This window comes from Hypanus sabinus, chromosome 12, assembly GCF_030144855.1.
Source record: "Hypanus sabinus isolate sHypSab1 chromosome 12, sHypSab1.hap1, whole genome shotgun sequence".
Classification (NCBI taxonomy): domain Eukaryota; kingdom Metazoa; phylum Chordata; class Chondrichthyes; order Myliobatiformes; family Dasyatidae; genus Hypanus; species Hypanus sabinus.
Window position 1 is genome coordinate 12,740,454 of NC_082717.1, and position 17,850 is coordinate 12,758,303.

At 44.0% G+C, this 17,850-nt stretch overlaps 1 protein-coding gene across 21 annotated transcripts in view; it reads right to left on the bottom strand.

The window, feature by feature from the left end:
* LOC132402627 (uncharacterized) overlaps window positions 1-17,850 on the bottom strand; it is a 381,320-nt gene that overhangs the window by 280,657 nt on the left and 82,813 nt on the right. The window contains exon 2 of one of the 21 annotated variants that reach the window (XR_009515016.1): window positions 7,622-7,742. The exons of the other annotated variants lie outside the window; for them this stretch is intronic. The gene's annotated coding sequence lies outside the window, so the exon portion shown is untranslated. Of the gene's footprint in view, window positions 1-7,621; window positions 7,743-17,850 lie in introns of those variants that run through there. 21 annotated transcript variants of the gene reach the window in all.

Consider the following 17,850-nt stretch of genomic DNA (forward strand, 5'->3'; position numbering starts at 1 on the left):
TTTTAGAAAAGGACAGCAAGCTTTCTTTGTAAGAGGAGAGAAATGATTGAGTTACAAAAAGTGTAGCATAATTTTATTCACCACAAGAAGAGAGCAACATTCCAGTTTTGTTTTTAAAAGTGTGCAGTAAGAGTCTTTTTGGAAGAGGGAGAGAGATGGTTGAAATAAAAACCACAGACAGAAAATAGAAAGAATTCATGGGTTCTTAAACAACGAGTGCCAAGTGATCATAAAAATAGACAGCCATTTCTGCTATTTATGTCAGAAAGATAGACACATTTGATTGCACAGTAGATAACTGGATCATGCATACCGAAAAAATTGAGCAGAATGTTGAAGCAAATGAAATAGCCAAAGAGAAATCCAATTGCTGAGTGCAATTGGTGGAAAAGCATAGTTTGCGTAAAGGTATAACTGTTTCAACCAAACCTATGTTGATAGCTGAACACTTTAGGTTACATAAGTGGAATCAAAAGAAAGGTAAGTCCATTTCAGCTTATGGGGCTGAAATGAAATTTTCTGGGTATTGTGTTCAGTGCTGGGCTTAATAATGCACTGAGAATTCATTTAATCTGTGGAATCTTATAAGGAAGCATTCAAAAATGGCTCCTAATTGAAGCTCAAATCACATTTGAATCAGCAGTTGAAATTGCTGAATCAAAGGAAATAACACACAGAGACGCAACCGAGTTGCAGTCAGGAACAAAAGTAAGCGTGCAAAAGTTGCAGCATCCAGACAGAGGCCTGCCTGGCTGAACAAATGTGTTACTGCTGCGGCAAGGGTTGACACTCACCAGACCAATGTTGAATCTTGCAGAAAATGCAACAAAGCAGGACACATTCACAGAACATGCCAAGCAGACAAAAAATAAATGGACTGCAGAGTTAAGAGAAAAACTGGCAGTTTCAAAATGAACACTAATCTATATGCTTTTGATGAAGAATTTGATAATGAAGAGAGTGACGCAGAAGTGAGTAGCATTGAGATTCACAAAGTGAAAATTAACATGCTGGGCCCAGGACGGCTCCACTGAAATAACACAGAGAAATTTAACTTTGCTAATCCTCTCCACCTTTGATCCTACAATGAGGACAGGCTCATGGATCTCTGGTTTCCTTCTCCTGAAATCAATAATTAGATCCTTGGTCTTGCTAACCTTGAGTAAGAGGCTGCTGTTATGGCACGACTCTGCCAGATCTTTAGTTCATTCCTATCTGCTGATTCATCTCTACCAACAACAGTGGTGCCATGAGGAATCTTGAAGATTACATTGGAGCTGTCCTTAGCCACACAATAATAAGTGCAAAGTGAGTCGAGCAGGGGGCTAAGCACACAGTCATATTGTGCACCCGTGCTGATGGAGATCATGGAGGAGATGTCGTCGCCAATTTGAACAGACTGTGGCCCAAAGATGCCAAACACTTATATATTAATCCCTTCATTGCTGGAATCATCCTTGTGAACCTCCTCTGGACTCTCTCCAATCTGAGATTGGGGCCTAAAACTGTTGACAATACTCTTAAGTGTAGCCTGACTAGTGTTTCATAAAGGCTCAGCATTATCTTTTTGCTTTTATACTCTATTCCCCTTGAAATAAGTTCCAACACTGCATTTTCCTTCTTTACCATAGACTCAACCTGTAAATTAATATTCTGGGAGTCTTGCACGAGGACTCCTAAGTCCCTCTGCACCTCTGAGGTTTGAACCTTCTCCCCATTTAGATAATAGTCTGTATTATTGTCCCTTTTACCAAAATGCATTACCATACATTTCCCAACACTGCATTCCATCTGCCATATTTTTGCCCATTCTTCCAATTTGTCAAGTCCTGCTTTAATCGCATTGCTTCCTCAGCACTATCTACCCCTCCACCTATCTTTGTATCATCAGCAAAGCTTGATCAGCCATCAATTCCATGATCCAGATGACTGACAAACAATGTGAAAAGTAGCAGTCCTAATTTTGACCCCTGAGAACACCATTAGTCACTAGCAGCCAACCAGAAAAGGCCCTTTTTATTCCCACTTGCTACCTCCTGCCAACAAGGAACAGCTCCAAAATCTCAAGACAGTGTTAAAAGATTAGAAGACTGTGGGCTCAGAGCATGACGCCGCTTCCCTTACTGTGATCACACCATTGCTGCTTCTTCTTCGGCTGTCCATCAATTAGTCTCTGCAGGCATGCTTATGGGCCACAAGACCAGCATTGGATTGGTACACATTGGTTGCATTTGTGATTTGACTGGTCTAGCACCGAATGTCTGCATTCATGACCTGCTTCATATTTCTTCTGCCTTTTCTCCTCGATAGCTGGGATTGACTTATTGACAATGCAGCACCAACTTCTGTCCAAAGCATCTTTCTCCCAGGTGCTGACATTCATGTCAGTGCTCTTCATATGGCACTTCAGCACACCTTTGTAGCGCAGCTTCTGACCACCATGCTTCCTCTTTCCTTCATGTAGCTCGCCATAGAAAACAGCTTTGGGTAAACGATCATCACTCATTCTCGTGACATGACCAGTCCAATGCAGCTGAGAGGCTGTGATGAGTGATTCTGCGCTGACTGTCCCAGCACGTTTGAGCACCTCCACATCTGGTACCCTCTCTTGCCACTTGATGTATAAAATTTGGCGTAAATGCCCGAGTTGTATCTTGGTCAATTTCCTGATGTGCTTCCGATACAATGTCATCATTTCAGCTCAATAAAGCAGAGATGATAAAACAGCTTTGTTTGACCTTTGACCTTGGTTGCCATTTTATTGTTGTTGTGAGACCAAAGTCACTTCTGCAAAGCACCAAAGACTTTTGTAGCTGATTGAATTCTCCTCTCAACTTCCAGATCTGATGAGCTGGTCACAGCGCTTTCTAAGTATGTGAAAGAGTCAGAGCATTTCAGCGCTACCCCATTGACCGATATGACTGGTGGTTGGGTCTCGCTGGGACTAAAAAAAGAAGAGGCTGGTACAGAAGTTTGGTTTTGGAGACATTGATTCTTAGGCCAAAAGGAGCGGCAGCAAACGAGAAGCGGTCTACAATTTCTTGAATCACATTAACATCAGTAGCAACCAGGGCTGAGTCGGCTGTATACAGTAGCTCTCTGACACATATCTCTCTTGATTTGGTTGAGGCTTTGAGTCTTGACAGGTTGAACAATTTTTCATCTGAATGAGTCCTGACGTACACACCTTTGTCCAAATCATGGTCCATTATTTCCAAAACTGCAAAATTCATCACTTTGACAGAACTTAATAAGGCTTTAAAAGATACCAGAAGTGGTAAAGCACCCGGGCAAGACAGGATTCCATCAGGTGTACTGAAGCCAGGTGGTTCTGCTCTGAAGACTGAACTTTTGGACTTATATAATGCTTGCTGGCAGAACCAATGTCTCCCTCAGGACTTCAAAGATGCACTGATAGTCACCATCTACAAGAAGAAAGGCGACCGCAGTGTTTGTGGAAACCACCGAGGAATCGCCCTCCTGTCCACCACTGGCAAGATTATGGCAAAGATACTGCTTAACCGGCTCAAGAACATCTCAGAAGATGTGATTCCTGAAACCCAATGTGGCTTTTGGGCTGGAAGAGCAACCACTGACGTGATTTTTACTTTGAGGCAACTCCAGGAGAAGGCAGTAGAACAGCAGCAGCCATTGTTCGTTGTCTTGGTTGATTTCTCACAAGCATTTGATACAGTGGACAGAGAAACACTCTGGGAAGTGCTCAAAACTTATGGCTGTCCAGATAGGCTGGTTATGATGATCAAGTTATTTCATGAGAACATGTCTGGCAAAGTATCTATTGCAAAGCCTTCACCATCAACCACGGGGTAAAACAGGGATGCGTTCTTGCCGCAACTTTGTTCACACTATATCTTGCCGCAGTTTTGGAAATAATGGACCATTGATGCAACAAGTTTAGAGAAGTGTGTTGAGAAAATTCAAGCAGTGGTGGATCCCCCAAGGCCAAAGCAATTGTTACAGTTGCGATCCTTTTTAAGATTTGTCAATTACCATAGCAGGTTCCTGTGAAACTTGGTTACTATGCTCCAGCCCTTGAACTCATTACTACAGATTGAGAAATATCCTGTGGGGAGTGGTGGGGGGGGGGGGGGGGATACCTTACTCGAACTGTTGAAACTTGCTTCTGCTGTGATTGGCTAGTTTAGAAACAACAACTGCTTTTTCCTGCCTGGTGTCCAGTTTCAAACATCCTGAGTATATAGAGAGCGTGTGTGGGAGGTTCTTTCTCTCTCTCTCTCTCTCTCTCATTGTTTAAAGCTCATAATCATTGGTAAGGTATGCTCTGCATGTGCTTTTAGCTAGGTAGGTTTGTTGAATGTTTGTTTGTTGAATATTCAGCTTTATAGATTCTGTAACTTGGGGAACATGAACGTTTGGTTGGATTTTTACTGTTTGTGAACACGTGATTAATACATTTACTTGCAGTCAGTACAGGAAGAAATGGGAATGGACGTATCAATGTGAGGTGGCTTTCCAAAAGAGAAAGGTAATAGTGATGTCAGACTTTGTACTTGGACAGGATGATCCACTTCATTGAAGCTCACTGTAATGCCTCAGCTTATGGTCCAGGTGCAACCATGCCACATGCCATGTGTGATGGAAGGGAAGGCCCCACAGCCTTTGCATCACGTTCCCTAACCACTACAGAGAAAAAATACGCATAGGTTGACGGAGAGGCCTTGCGTCTGGTTTGGGGCGTAAAAGTTTTCAACTAGTACTTGTATGGAAGAAAGTTTACCCTTGTTACTGATCATCAGCCTCTGGTGTCCATTTTCAATCCACAGAAGCAGCATGAAGGTAGAGATGGGCTCTGATTCTTAGAAGACACAATTAGAAGATCAAATTCAAGAAGAGAACTAATTATGGAAATGCTGATGAATTGTCTCATTTACAGTTGGAAAAGGAAATAACTGAAAAACTTACAAAAGAGGACACTCCTCTTGATGTATTCTCCCTAATGCAAATCAAAAGTCTCTTTGTTACAACAGCGGTGATCCAAAAGGAAACCAGAAAAGACCCCACATGTCTCAGGTCTACATGGCCACCCAGAATTGTCTGAGCATGCATCAGAAATCTGTTTCCTCATCTTTACCAGTGCTGGCATGAACTAGGTCTTGAAGGTTGCCTGAAGTGGGGATTAAGAGTTCTTGTACCATCCAAACTGAGACCAAAAGTGCTGGAGGACTTCCTGCCAGTCATCTAGGTGTGGTTAAAATGAAAACATTGGCTTGAAGCTTTGTCTGGTGACTTGGGATAGATCAGCAGATCAAGCAACTTTACCATGCATTGTGAATCCCATACTGTAAATGGACTAGATGGGATAATTTTTGTCAAATGTGTTCAGGAAAGTTTCTTTCAACAGTAGTAGAAGTCCCAATGAGAGAGCATGCGATACTGCATCTGCTATTAGGAAATAAGACAGGGCATTCAGGATGAGTTAGTAAAATAGATTAGACATTGGTTTTGTGGGAGAAGCAACAGAGTGGTAGTAGAGAGCTGCCTCTCTGACTGGAGGCCTGTGACTGGTGGTGTGCCACAGGGATTGGTGCTGGGTCCTTTGTTGTTTGTCACCTATATCAAGGATCTGGATGATAATAGGGTTAGCTGGATCAACAAAATTGCAGATGACACAAAGATTAGGGGTGCAGCAGACAGTGGAGAAGATTATCATGGCTTGCAGAAGGATCTGCATCAGCTGGAAAAATGGGCTGAGAAATGGCAGCTGTGATTTAATGCAGACAAGTGCAAGGTTTTGACTACACTGATTGGCCTAATCTCAAATAATAACGAGGCAGTTTACACAGAAGAAATTATCACCCTGACACAGTGGTGTCAAGAAATCAACCTCTTTTTCAATGTCACAAAAACCAAACAGTTGGTTGTGAACTACGGGAGGAACAGAGACAGGCTAACCCAGGAATGGGCAAACTACGGCCCGGGGGCCATATGCGGCCCATTAAGCTTTTTAATCTGGCCCGCAGAACTTGATGAAATTATATTAATAAACCTTGTTAACGTTTTTTCCCCGCAATTCTGGCGTTTTCCCAATAGATGACGCACTCTATATACAATGACCTTTGTTGAGGTGCAGCGTATTACTCCACATTTGCGCTTTACTCTTTGTTCGGCTCGACCTATTTGTGTGAACAGGTGTTCAGCGTCATGAACATCAACAAAGCCAGCCACAGATCCAAGTTAACTGACCAACACCTCAGATCCATCCTGAGAATCGCCACAACAAAACTAAATCCAGACTTTGATGCGCTGGCTAAAAAGGGAGACCAACAACACTGTTCCCACTGAAATTAAAAATAAGTTTCTTCGTTGTGTTATGTAAAAAATGCATTTGAAAATATTTTTTTCAATAAGCCTTACATGTTACATGTCATTTCTGTTAAGTGATGGACATGAGTAGTGCGCAGGTGCACGTACGTTCTCAAAATAAAAAATGCGCTCCAGATCAAATAACGCGCTCCGCATACTGGCGCGCTGTCACTGTTCTGTCTTTGTGCTGGTCGTTGTTGAGTTTTGGCACAGGGGACAATTGAATAAGAAGGAGCAGGACAAGTAGACCTGCATCTCCTACCGTTTTTGAAATAAAGACAATCAGGAGGAGAGTGATGATGATAATATCTTGAAGGATAACAGAATTTTCAGTGCTTTAAAATAATAACTGTTACTATTAAAAAAAGCTGTATTTTATTCATTTAATTTTCAGTGTTTTAAAAGTCATTTCAATAAATAGCTAAATACCATGGGACTTCAAAGACAGATATTTTGTTGTAATGCATTTGTTCATTTTCAATTGAAATTAAAGCACATGTTTTCTACATATCCCATGATATTTTATTTTCTCTTATGAGGTGTCTTACCAAAACACTCCGTCCATCTGCTCCTGGTCCAGCCCCCCTGTCAAATTTTAGAACCCTTTGTGGCCTACAAGTCAAAAAGTTTGCCCACCCCTGGGCTAGCCCCTATTGACATCAATGGATCTGGGGTCGAGAGGGTGAACAGCTTTAAGTTCCTCGGCATCCACATCACTGAGAACCTCACGTGGTCTGTACGTACCGGCTGTGAGGTGAAAAAGGCACAACAGCGCCTTTTTTAACTCAGACGGTTGAAGAAGTTTGGTATGGGCCCCCAATTCCTAAGAACTTACTGCAGGGGCACAATTGAGAGCATCCTGACTGGCTGCATCACTGCCCGGTATGGGAACTGTACTTCCCTCAATCACAGGACTCTGCAGAGAGTGTTGCAGACAGCCCAGCGCATCTGTAGATGTGAACTTCCCACTATTCAGGACATTTACAAAGATAGGTGTGTAAAAGGGCCCAAGGAATCATTGGAGACCTGAGTCACCCCAACCACAAACTGTTCCAGCTGCTACCATCTGGGAAACAGTACCGCAGCATAAAAGCCAGGACCAACAGGCTCTGGGACAACTTCTTCCATCAGGCATTCAGACTGCCTAATTCGTGCTGATGCAACTGTATTTCTAAGTTATATTAACTATCCTGTTGCACATAATATTTATTATAAATTACTATAATAGCACATTGCACATTTAGACAGAGATGTAACGTAAAGATTTTTACTCCACCTGTATGTGAAGGATGTACGCAATAAAGTCAATTCAATTCAATTTAGTTTTGTATGACCAACCAGGTAGGTCTAACACAGTGAACGGTCCAGAACTGAGGAGGGTGGTAAAACAAAGGGATCTGGAATAAAGATACATAATTTGTTGAAAGTGGCATCACAGGTAGATAGGTTCATAAAGAAAGATTTCAGAACATTGGCCTTCATAAATCAATGTATTGAGTACAGGAAATTGGATGTTATGTCATAAGACCTGGATGAGTTATAATTTGGAGTATTGTGTCACCTACCTACAGGAAAGATGTAAACAATGTTGAAAGAGTACAGAGAACATTTACAAGGACTCTGTCAGGTCTGGAGGACTGGAGTTATAAGGAAAGATTGAATAGGTTAGGATTGTATTTCTTTAGAACGTAGAAGATTGGGAGGAGATTTGATAAATGTATACAAAATTATGAGGGGTGTCGATAAAGTCAATGAAAGCAAGCTTTTTCCACTGAGCATGAGGAAATCTGCGGATGCTGGAAATTCAAGCAACAAACACAAAATGCTGGTGGAACGCAGCAGGCCAGGCAGCGTCAATAGGAAGAAGTACAGACGATGTTTCGGGACGAAAGGTCTCGACCCGAAATGTCGACTGTACTTCTTCCTATAGACGCTGCCTGGCCTGCTGCGTTCCACCAGCATTTTGTGCGTGCTGTTTTTTCCACTGAGGTTGGGTGGGACTACAACCAGAGCCTACTCTCAAAATCCCTTGCCTGATCACTGCGAATCCATCTAGGAAGGCCATAATGAATGAATTTTTTTTCCCATAGCTCTTCAGCCTTGGTGGATGCCCTCTGATCATTTGTAGGGGAGGCTTGAGCATATCTGGTGTTGTGATAAGTAATAACCAAGACATTCACAGTGTTGCTGGAATCAAACTCTATGGAGGGGAAATTCACATATACTAATTCAAGTGGCTGCTCTGCAAATGGGATAAAGGAACAGACCTTGTAGGCAGCGTCTCCATCCAAGTACATTAAATGCACAACTTTGACCTTGAATTTCACTCAAGGCCAGTAGAACTGAGCTCAGACCAATCCATAGGTCTTGTCAAACACCAAATGAACTGAATCATCATAAAATGACTGCAACACAATCCTCCAATGCTTCTCGGGCGAGACCAACTGGGAACACCAAGGCTTATCTGGAGGAGACCTGACCCAGTATAGAACCTGGTTCCTCAACTCCAGTTTGTTCCATTCTCTCAGCAGTAGAGGTATGGCAGGGTGCTTCATCTTTTCAGCTTGGGCCAACTGCCCTTCCACAACAGCTGACCAAACGCTGCCTATACAAGGGTCATCTCACTGAGTGGCAGCCACTTCCCCAGGACTCAATGCAGGCAACAGCTTCATATTCAGTATAGTCAAGTTGCAGTAAGGCTGTGGAATGGTCACAGTTCCAAATGGTCCACTGCTCTATTCTGCCCTGGCCTTGCCTCCGATTTCCCTGTGGTGGATAACTGGCACATTGCTGAAAACCTTACATAATGCTCATATTCTACACCTTCACAGTATGATCAGGGTCAATTTTGGCCCGGTCCAAGTATCCCTTCATATCAAGTATCTATACCAAATTTTGAACCACAGATCTATTTAGAATGTATAAATAGCCTATCTGACATTAATAAATGATGATTAATCCTTAATTAATGTTTCAGAGATCTAAAATCCATTTCAATAGATACGGGTCAAATTTGACCTGGAACAGCCTAAATGTACAAAAATTTGTAGCAATTGTACAGAAGTATAAAATTTTTAAATATTTTCATTTTTGCACATTTTGGGTCAATTTAGGGAAAAGTCATCAAATTTCAGCTGAAAAATGGCATTTAGGGTGTTTTTACTGCTGTCAAATGTCAAAACGGGTCAAATTTGACCGGAACAGTATGTAAGGGTTAACTCCAGGTGCAGGAATGCTCTCCCACTCTCCATCCATTTCCTGCACACTGGGACAAGGCATCAGCATCAATATTCCGGCTCCCCAGCCAGTACTTCAGGCTGAAATCATAGTAAGACAACACCACCAACCAATGATGGCCTGTGGCATTTAAATTTTTCTGAGGTCAGGATATAAGTCAATGGATTGTTATCTGTCCTTGCCTCGAACTTGGCACCATAGAGATAATCACTTAACTTATCCACCACAGCCCATTTCAATGCCAGAAACTCCAATTTGTGCAGGGGTAGTTTCGCTTGGAGAGTGAAAGACTCTGGATGACAAAATTGACAAGTGTCAATCCTGTGCCCTGATCCTGATCTGGAGCCTCCTTGGCTGGTGCCTATATGCAATAGATACGGAACCTGGGGGTTGGCAAAAGCCAACACAGGTGCTTTTGTCAGAAGCTTCGTCAGTGCTTGAAAGGTCACTTCATATTTTGCATCCCATCTCGCTCCAAAAGGCTCCACCTTCTCCTCGCATCCCCCTCCCTTTCTTCCCCAAGGGAGGATAACTGCACAGAAGCTGATTCAAAGGGTGAGTCACTTTGGAGTAATCCTTCACAAGCCTCCAATAGTACCCACAGAATTCGAGGATTGAGCTTAAGGGTGCTCACATTCTTGAGCCTTGGTCGTGTGGTCACCACTTATATCTTTGACAGATCTGTAGTTACTCCATCCAGGGAGACGATGTGCCCAATGCAATTGACAGGCATCGTGCAGAACTGGCATGTCCAGTGACAGTTCTAAACCCTCGGCTTTCAGGCACCCTAACACCTTCAGCAGCCTCATCCCATGCTCTTCCAGGGTGGACCTGAACACTATGAGATCATCCAGGTTTGCCAGTTCATTTTCCCAATTGTCTTCTCCGTAACACACTGGAAAGTAGCTGGTGCTTCCTGGTGTTCTTTCAAACTGAAAGAATTGAAGTGGACACATGGATGCCATCTTCTCTTTGTCAGCTTCACTCATGAGTATCTGAAATACCCACCCCTTAGGCCCAGCACACTGAATCATTTCGCCCCACTCAGACAGAGCAGCATGTCCTCGATCCGCAGAAGAGTATACCAGTTGGGGACTGTGTGTTGGTTCAGCATCCGATAGTCAACGCACATTGTTACCTTCTCTTTTTTCTTCCTTGCTACCACTACGGGTGACGCAAAGGGACTATGTGACCCAGTGATAATCCCACCTTCCTTCAGTTTCAGCAGATGCTGCCGAACGTCCTCCACATCTGCTGGTGCTAACTGTCGAGACCGTTCTCTGGAAGGGGTGTCCTCTGTCACTCAGATGGTGTGATGAGTGCTCTTGGAACAACCCACATCAAACTCGTCAGCAGTTAAGACATCTTTGAACTTTAACACCTTCTCTGTAAGTCACCAGTTCCAACCTCCAGGCACCAGGGAGTCACCAAAGTTGAATGAGTTGGCTGTCAACTTTCCTGATCCAGGAGGTGGTCTCTCTCCTGCTTTTTTCACAGGAAAACTGGAGATTACCGTCACTGGAAAAAAATGTACCAACAGCATTTCCAGCCAAAGGATGACCTCCCTCTCCAAGATGTTCCTGACAATCACTGTCATCCTTCTTACCCGTACAATCGACAGCTTCTGCAGTTCAGGCCTTACCAGTACCCCAGCAGGTAAGCATGAGTCTTCTAGAATGTTCACCAAGAGGGCCTCAGCATAAGGCATTCCAGGAAATTTGGGTTTTCTCTTCACTCTAGGTACTTCCCCAGGCTGTAACAGGACGAGTTTGGACTTGGTGCACCACACAGTTCCTCGCTTGTGCTCATCATCTGGCCCAGGATGAGCTTGCACTTTCTCAAAAACAGCTCTGAACACCGGGTGAACGGACAGGTTTTCAGAAAGCTCTCTCAAACTCTCTCCTTGCAGGCTCCCGCTAGCCTTCTCACAGTAGGAGTGTTTATTCCCACGAGAATTGAAGCTTCACCCTTTTTAACCGTGTCCGGACAAACCAACACTAATGCATTGAGGACCTCAGCTACTCCCACGTCTGCCTCCAAAAACCACTGCTTCAGCAACAAGTAGCTATCACACGAGTAGTCATCAGTATTAAAGCCCCAGAGCTCTAGGGCACTGAGAGGCGTCAATTGTAAATTTCTCGAATACTGTTTTTAGAGGAATCTGTACAACAGACTAACCTGAGAACCAGTGACAAGTACGGCCCCAGCATAATACCCTCGATACGTAGGGATACACTGGAGCTCGACCCACTAAGCTTTCAGGAACAGGGTTTTGCACTTTAGTGTTTTCCATGAAACATTGATTGAATCGTGTTTCCCCCTCCCCCGAGACACCAGGCCACTCCATCTCTGGGTCTCTCCCAGTTTTCCCAACTTCATCTTCTCTTTAAGTAACTGTTGGTTCACTTTCCAAAGGTTTTCCCATCCTTCGCACTCTCACATGAAATGTCCCTCCTCACCACAGCTGTAGCAGACAATGGTGGTTGCTCCCTTTTTCATGGGACCCTGTTCAAAAGCAGCCATCTGCTTAGTACATCCCATCAGTGAGTCCAGCTCCCTATCGGCTTTGTCAGGCTTGGTGACAGCACCTGCCAGGATACCTCAGCTCTAAAAACTTTCACCAAATCCTGTAAAACCCCCACCAGTGGGACATCAGAGGTAGATTCAGCAACAGAGGCTACCACCGAAGACTGTACCCTGCTGAGGGAAGCATCCCACTCCTCCATCGCATTTTCCGCCTCTCTAATTCTCCGATCAGCTCAACAAACAAAGGAGGGGGACGTGTCTTACGAGACATTCGGAGGCTGAAAGCAATCACGCCATGTACACCCTTCACCACTTGGTCCATCCTTAATTGATTCACATCAGCCAGTTGAATGGCCCCTTACGCCTCAAGCGAAGCAGCTATCTCTCTAGCCAATAAATGGAAGTTTCTCGCCTTTCTCCCGGAACGTGCGCCTAAACCCTATCATAAACTCCATTGGGCATCCCATACGCCAAAACTGCTCTCTAATGCTTGCATGTAGCCTGCAGAAGCCTCCAGGTTGAGTCGGTGGTGCAGAAGACAAATGCAATGTTGGCATTCATTTCTAGAGGTATAGAATATAAGAGCAGGGATGTGATGTTGAGGCTATATAAGGCACTCGTGAGACCATACTTGGAGTATTGTGTTCCTTATTTAAGAAAGGATATATTGACATTAGAGAGGGTTCAGAGAAGATTCACAAGAATGATTCCAGGAATTAAAGGGTTACTGTGTGAGGAACGTCAGGCAACTCTTGGGCTGTATTCCCTGGAGTTCAGGAGAATGAGGAGGGATCTCATAGAAACATTCTGAATGTTAAAAGGTCTGAACAAATTAGATATGGCAAAGTTATTTCCCATGGTAGGGGAGTCTAGGACAAGAGGGCTTGACGTCAAGATTGAAGGACATCCATTTAGAACAGAGATGCGGAGAAATTACTTTAGTCAGAGGGTGGTAAATCTGTGGAATTTGTTGCCACGAGCAGCTGTGGAGGCCAAGTCATTGGGAGTATTTGAGGCAGAGATAGATAGGTTCTTGATTATCCTTCTCAACCTTCAAAAAGCTTACCACCTCAGTAGCCGGACCTTTTCAACTCTCCACCAGTCACTGTCTTTTCATGTTATCAGAGCACTACCACTCATCCAGCTCCAGAGAGTCTGTTCTGCCCAAGTGTCATATTCCTCCTCCCCCACTGGGGTGGGCTTCACTCCTAAAAACATTCTCAGGCTACGATGACTTTGACTCCCCACCGGTACATTTTGCCATTTATCCACCGGGAATGTAGTTGTCAGTACCAACTCAGAATTCTCAGCCCTCACTGAAGGACTCGTTAGGCCTTTCACATCAGACAACGCCTTCCCTTCACTGCATAGAACCGAGAGCGACTTGTCTTTAAAATCTCCGCCCTCAGTTATGGAGACTCGACTTCCAACTTGGCACCAATGCCTACAATCCCCTCTTCACTGAAAGTATGGATGGCCCTTGGCCATGCCTCTCCCGGGACCCCAATGGTCCTAGGCAGATCCACTCCCGTCATGTTATCGCTAATCGACCTAAAATGACATCTTTGCATGCCGTTTCATGATTGTAACTTTTCCTAATGCTTTAACAGTACTTAAAACCCTAATCGAGAATTCATCTGGGCTGTGGGTGTCTACCTTACTCAGAACACAAGCATTAGTTACAGGTAATCTCTTTGAATTGCATCACCACTTAATCCCTGTGGCCTCCAGAACCACGTAACTTAATCATTTTCCGGACAATAGTTTAACACAGGCTCAAACACAAAACCTCTTAATCAATTCTTAGAACGATTACACAGCATCCAACACATTCAGTCCGGGGTCACAGTGAAACCTTTTTTACTGGGTGTCTCTAGATTTGCAGCTCATTAGCCTCTGGCTAACAGCCACCTCTCAGTGGTGAGAAAACCACCTTTCTCAAACTCTGTAAGACTATGGTCGATAGGACTTGGGTCCCACCAAACCCATAAGGTTGGGATGTCTTCCCCAACCGAATCCTGATTTGTGTGAATATGGTGTAACTTACTCCTCCCATGCAATCACCCTGTGCCAAGAAATAAACAAACCATACACTGTATAAAATTATAAAGAAAGTATATATATGAATGTTAACTTAACAAAAGAGTTATTAAAGAAAAGAAAGGAAAAGAACAAAAGGGTCCATGATAATTAAACAGTCAAATGTGCACAGGTTGAAGCTCAAATCTTCCAAAGCCATTGTGTCCAATGTATAAATGGCACCGAATCATATTCACCGATCTCAGGAGAAATCCCCCTCTTGGAATCAAAACCCTTGCTTCATCTAGTGCAGGTCCTGCCTTACGAGCTTGATTGAATTACTTGAGGATATAACAAGACATATTGATGAAGGTAAAGCAGTGGATATATTATATATGGATCTCAGTAAGGCATTTGGTAAGGTTCCACAAGCAAGGCTTATTTAGAAAGTAAGGAGGCGTGGGATCCAAGGAGACCATGCTTTGTGGATCCAGAATTGGCCTGCCTACAAAAGGCAAAGAGAGTTTTTAGATGGTTTATATTCTGAATGAAGGTTGGTGACTATTGGTGTTCCACAGGTATTTGTTCTGGGACCCCTCCTCTTTGTGATTTTCATAAATGACCTGGATGAGGAAGTAGAAGGGTGCGTTAGTAAGTTTGCTGTTGACCAGAGGCTGGGGGTGTTGTGGGTAGTCTGGAGGGTTTCACAGGTTACAACCGGACATCGATATAGAATAGAACAGCACATTACAGGCCCTTTGGCCCACATTGTTGTGCTGACCCTCAAACCCTGCCTCACATATAACCCCCCACCTTAAATTCCTCCATATACTTGTCTAGTAGTCTCTTAAACTTCACTAGTGTATCTGCCTCCACCACTGACTCAGGCAGCGCATACCATGCACCAACCACTGAGTGAAAAACCTTCCTTTAATATCCCCTTTGAACTTCCCTCCCCTTAACTTAAAGCCATGTCCTCTTGTACTGAGCAGTGGTGCCCTGGGGAAGAGGCACTGGCTGTCCACTCTGTCTATTCCTCTTAATACCTTGTACACCTCTATCATGTCTCCTCTCATCCTCCTTCTCTCCAAAGAGTAAAGCCCTAGCTCCCTTAATCTCTGATCAAAATCCATACTCTCTAAACCAGGCAGCATCCTGGTAAATCTCCTCTGTACCCTTTCCAATGCTTCCACATCCTTCCTATACTGAGGTGACCAGAACTGGACACAGTACTCCAAGTGTGGCCTAACTAGAGTTTTATAGAGCTGCATCATTACGTCGCGTCTCTTAAACTCTATCCCTCAACTTACGAAAGCTTACACCCCATAAGCTTTCTTAACTACCCTATGAGGCAACTTTCAGGGATCCGTGGACATGTACCCCCAGATCCCTCTGCTCCTCCACACTACCAAGTATCCTGCCACTTACTTTGTACTCTGCCTTGGAGTTTGTCCTTCCAAAGTGTACCACCTCACACTTCTCTGGGTTGAACTCCATCTGCCACTGCTCAGCCCACTTCTGCATCCTATCAATGTCCCTCTGCAATCTTCGACAATCCTCCACACTATCTACAACACCACCAATCTTTGTGTCGTCTGCAAACTTGCCAGCCCACCCTTCTACCCCCACATCCAGGTTGTTAATAAAAATCACGAAACGTAGAGGTCCCAGAACAGATCCTTGTAGGACACCACTAGTCACAACCCTCCATTCTGAATGTACTCCCTCCACCATAACCTTCTGCCTTCTGCAGGCAAGCCAATTCTGTATCCACCTGGCCAAACTTCCCTGGTCTTCTGACTTTCTGAATAAGCCTACCATGTGGAACCTTGTCAAATGCCTTACTAAAATCCATGTAGATCACATCCACTGCACTACCCTCACCTATATTCCTGGTCACCTCCTCAAAGAACTCTATCAGGCTTGTTAGGCACAGTCTGCCCCTCACAAAGCCATGCTGACTGTCCCTGATCAGACCATGATTCTCTAAATGCCCATAGATCCTATCTCTAAGAATCTTTTCCAACAGCTTTCCCACCACAGACGTAAGGCTCACTGGTCTATAATTACCTGGACTATCCCTACTACCTTTTTTGAACAAGGGGACAACATTCCCCTCCCTCCAATCCTCCAGTACCATTCCTGTGGACAACGAGAACATAAAAATCCTAGCCAGAGGCTCAGCAATCCCTTCCCTCGCCTTGTGGAGCAGCCTGGGGAATATTCTGTCAGGCCCCGGGGACTTATCCATCCTAATGTATTTTAACAACTCCAAAACCTCCTCTCCCTTAATATCAACATGCTCCAGAACATCAACCTCATTCATATTGTCCTCACCGTCATCAAGTTCCCTCTCAGTGGTGAATACCGAAGAGAAGTATTCATTGAGGACCTCGCTCACTTCCACAGCCTCCAGGCACATCTTCCCACTTTTATCTCTAACCATTCCTACCTTTACATCGATAGGATGCAGAACTGGGCTGAGAAGTGGCAGATGGAGTTCAACCCAGATAAATGTGAAGTGGTTCATTTTGGTAAGTCAAATTTGAAGACAGAACTGTAAGCCTCTTGGCAGTGTGGAGGATCAGAGAGATCTTGGGGTCCATGTCCGTAGGACACTCAAAACTGTGGCTCAGGTTGACAGTGGTGTTAAGAAGGCATAAGGTGTCTTGGCCTTCATCAACCATGGGATTGAGCTCAAGAGCAATGTGGTAATGCTACAGCTATATAAGACCATAAGACCATGAGACGTTGGAGCAGAATTAGGCCATTTGGCCCATTGAGACTGATCCGCCATTCAATCATGACCGATCTTTTTTTTCACTCCTCCTCAACCCTATTTCCTGGACTTCTCCCCATAACCTTTGATGCCATGTCCAGTCAAGAACCTATCAATCTCTGCCTTAAATATACCCAACGACCCGGCCTCCACAGCTGCACGTGGCAACAAATTCCAGAAGTTCACTACCCCCTGGCTAAAGAAATTTCTTTACATCTCTGTTTTGGTTGGATGTCCCTCTCCACTGAGGCTGTGCCCTCTTGTCCTAGACTCTCCCACTATGGGCAATATCCTTTCCACATCTACTCTGTCTAGGCCTTTCATCATTCGAAAGGTTTCAATGAGATCCCTGTCATCCTTCTAAATTCCAGCTCATACATACCCAGAGCTATCAAACATTTCCTTTATGATAACCCTTTCATTCCTGGAATCATCCTTGTGAACCTCCTCTGGACCCTCTCCAATGCTAGCACACCTCTTCTAAGATGAGGAGCCCAAAACTGTACACAATACTCAAGGTGAGGCCTCACCAGTGCCTTATAAAACCTCAGCATCACAATCCTGCTCTTGCATTCTAGACTTCTTGAAAAGAATACTTAAATTGCATTTACCTTCCTCACCACCGACTCGACCTGCTAGTTAACCTTTAGGGTGTTCTGCACAAGGACTCCCAAGTCCTTTTGCATCACAGATATTTGAATTTTCTCTCCGTTTATAAAACAGTCTGCATATTTATTTCTACTACCAAAGTGCATGACTGTGTCTCTTCCAACATTATAATTTGCCACTTTCTTGCCCATTCTCCTAATCTGTCTAGGTCCTCAGCACTACCTGCCCCTCCACCAATCTCTATATCATCTGCAAATTTGGCAACAAAGCCATCTATTTCATCATCTAAGTCATTTATATAGAACATAGAAAGAAGTGGTCCCAACACTGACTCC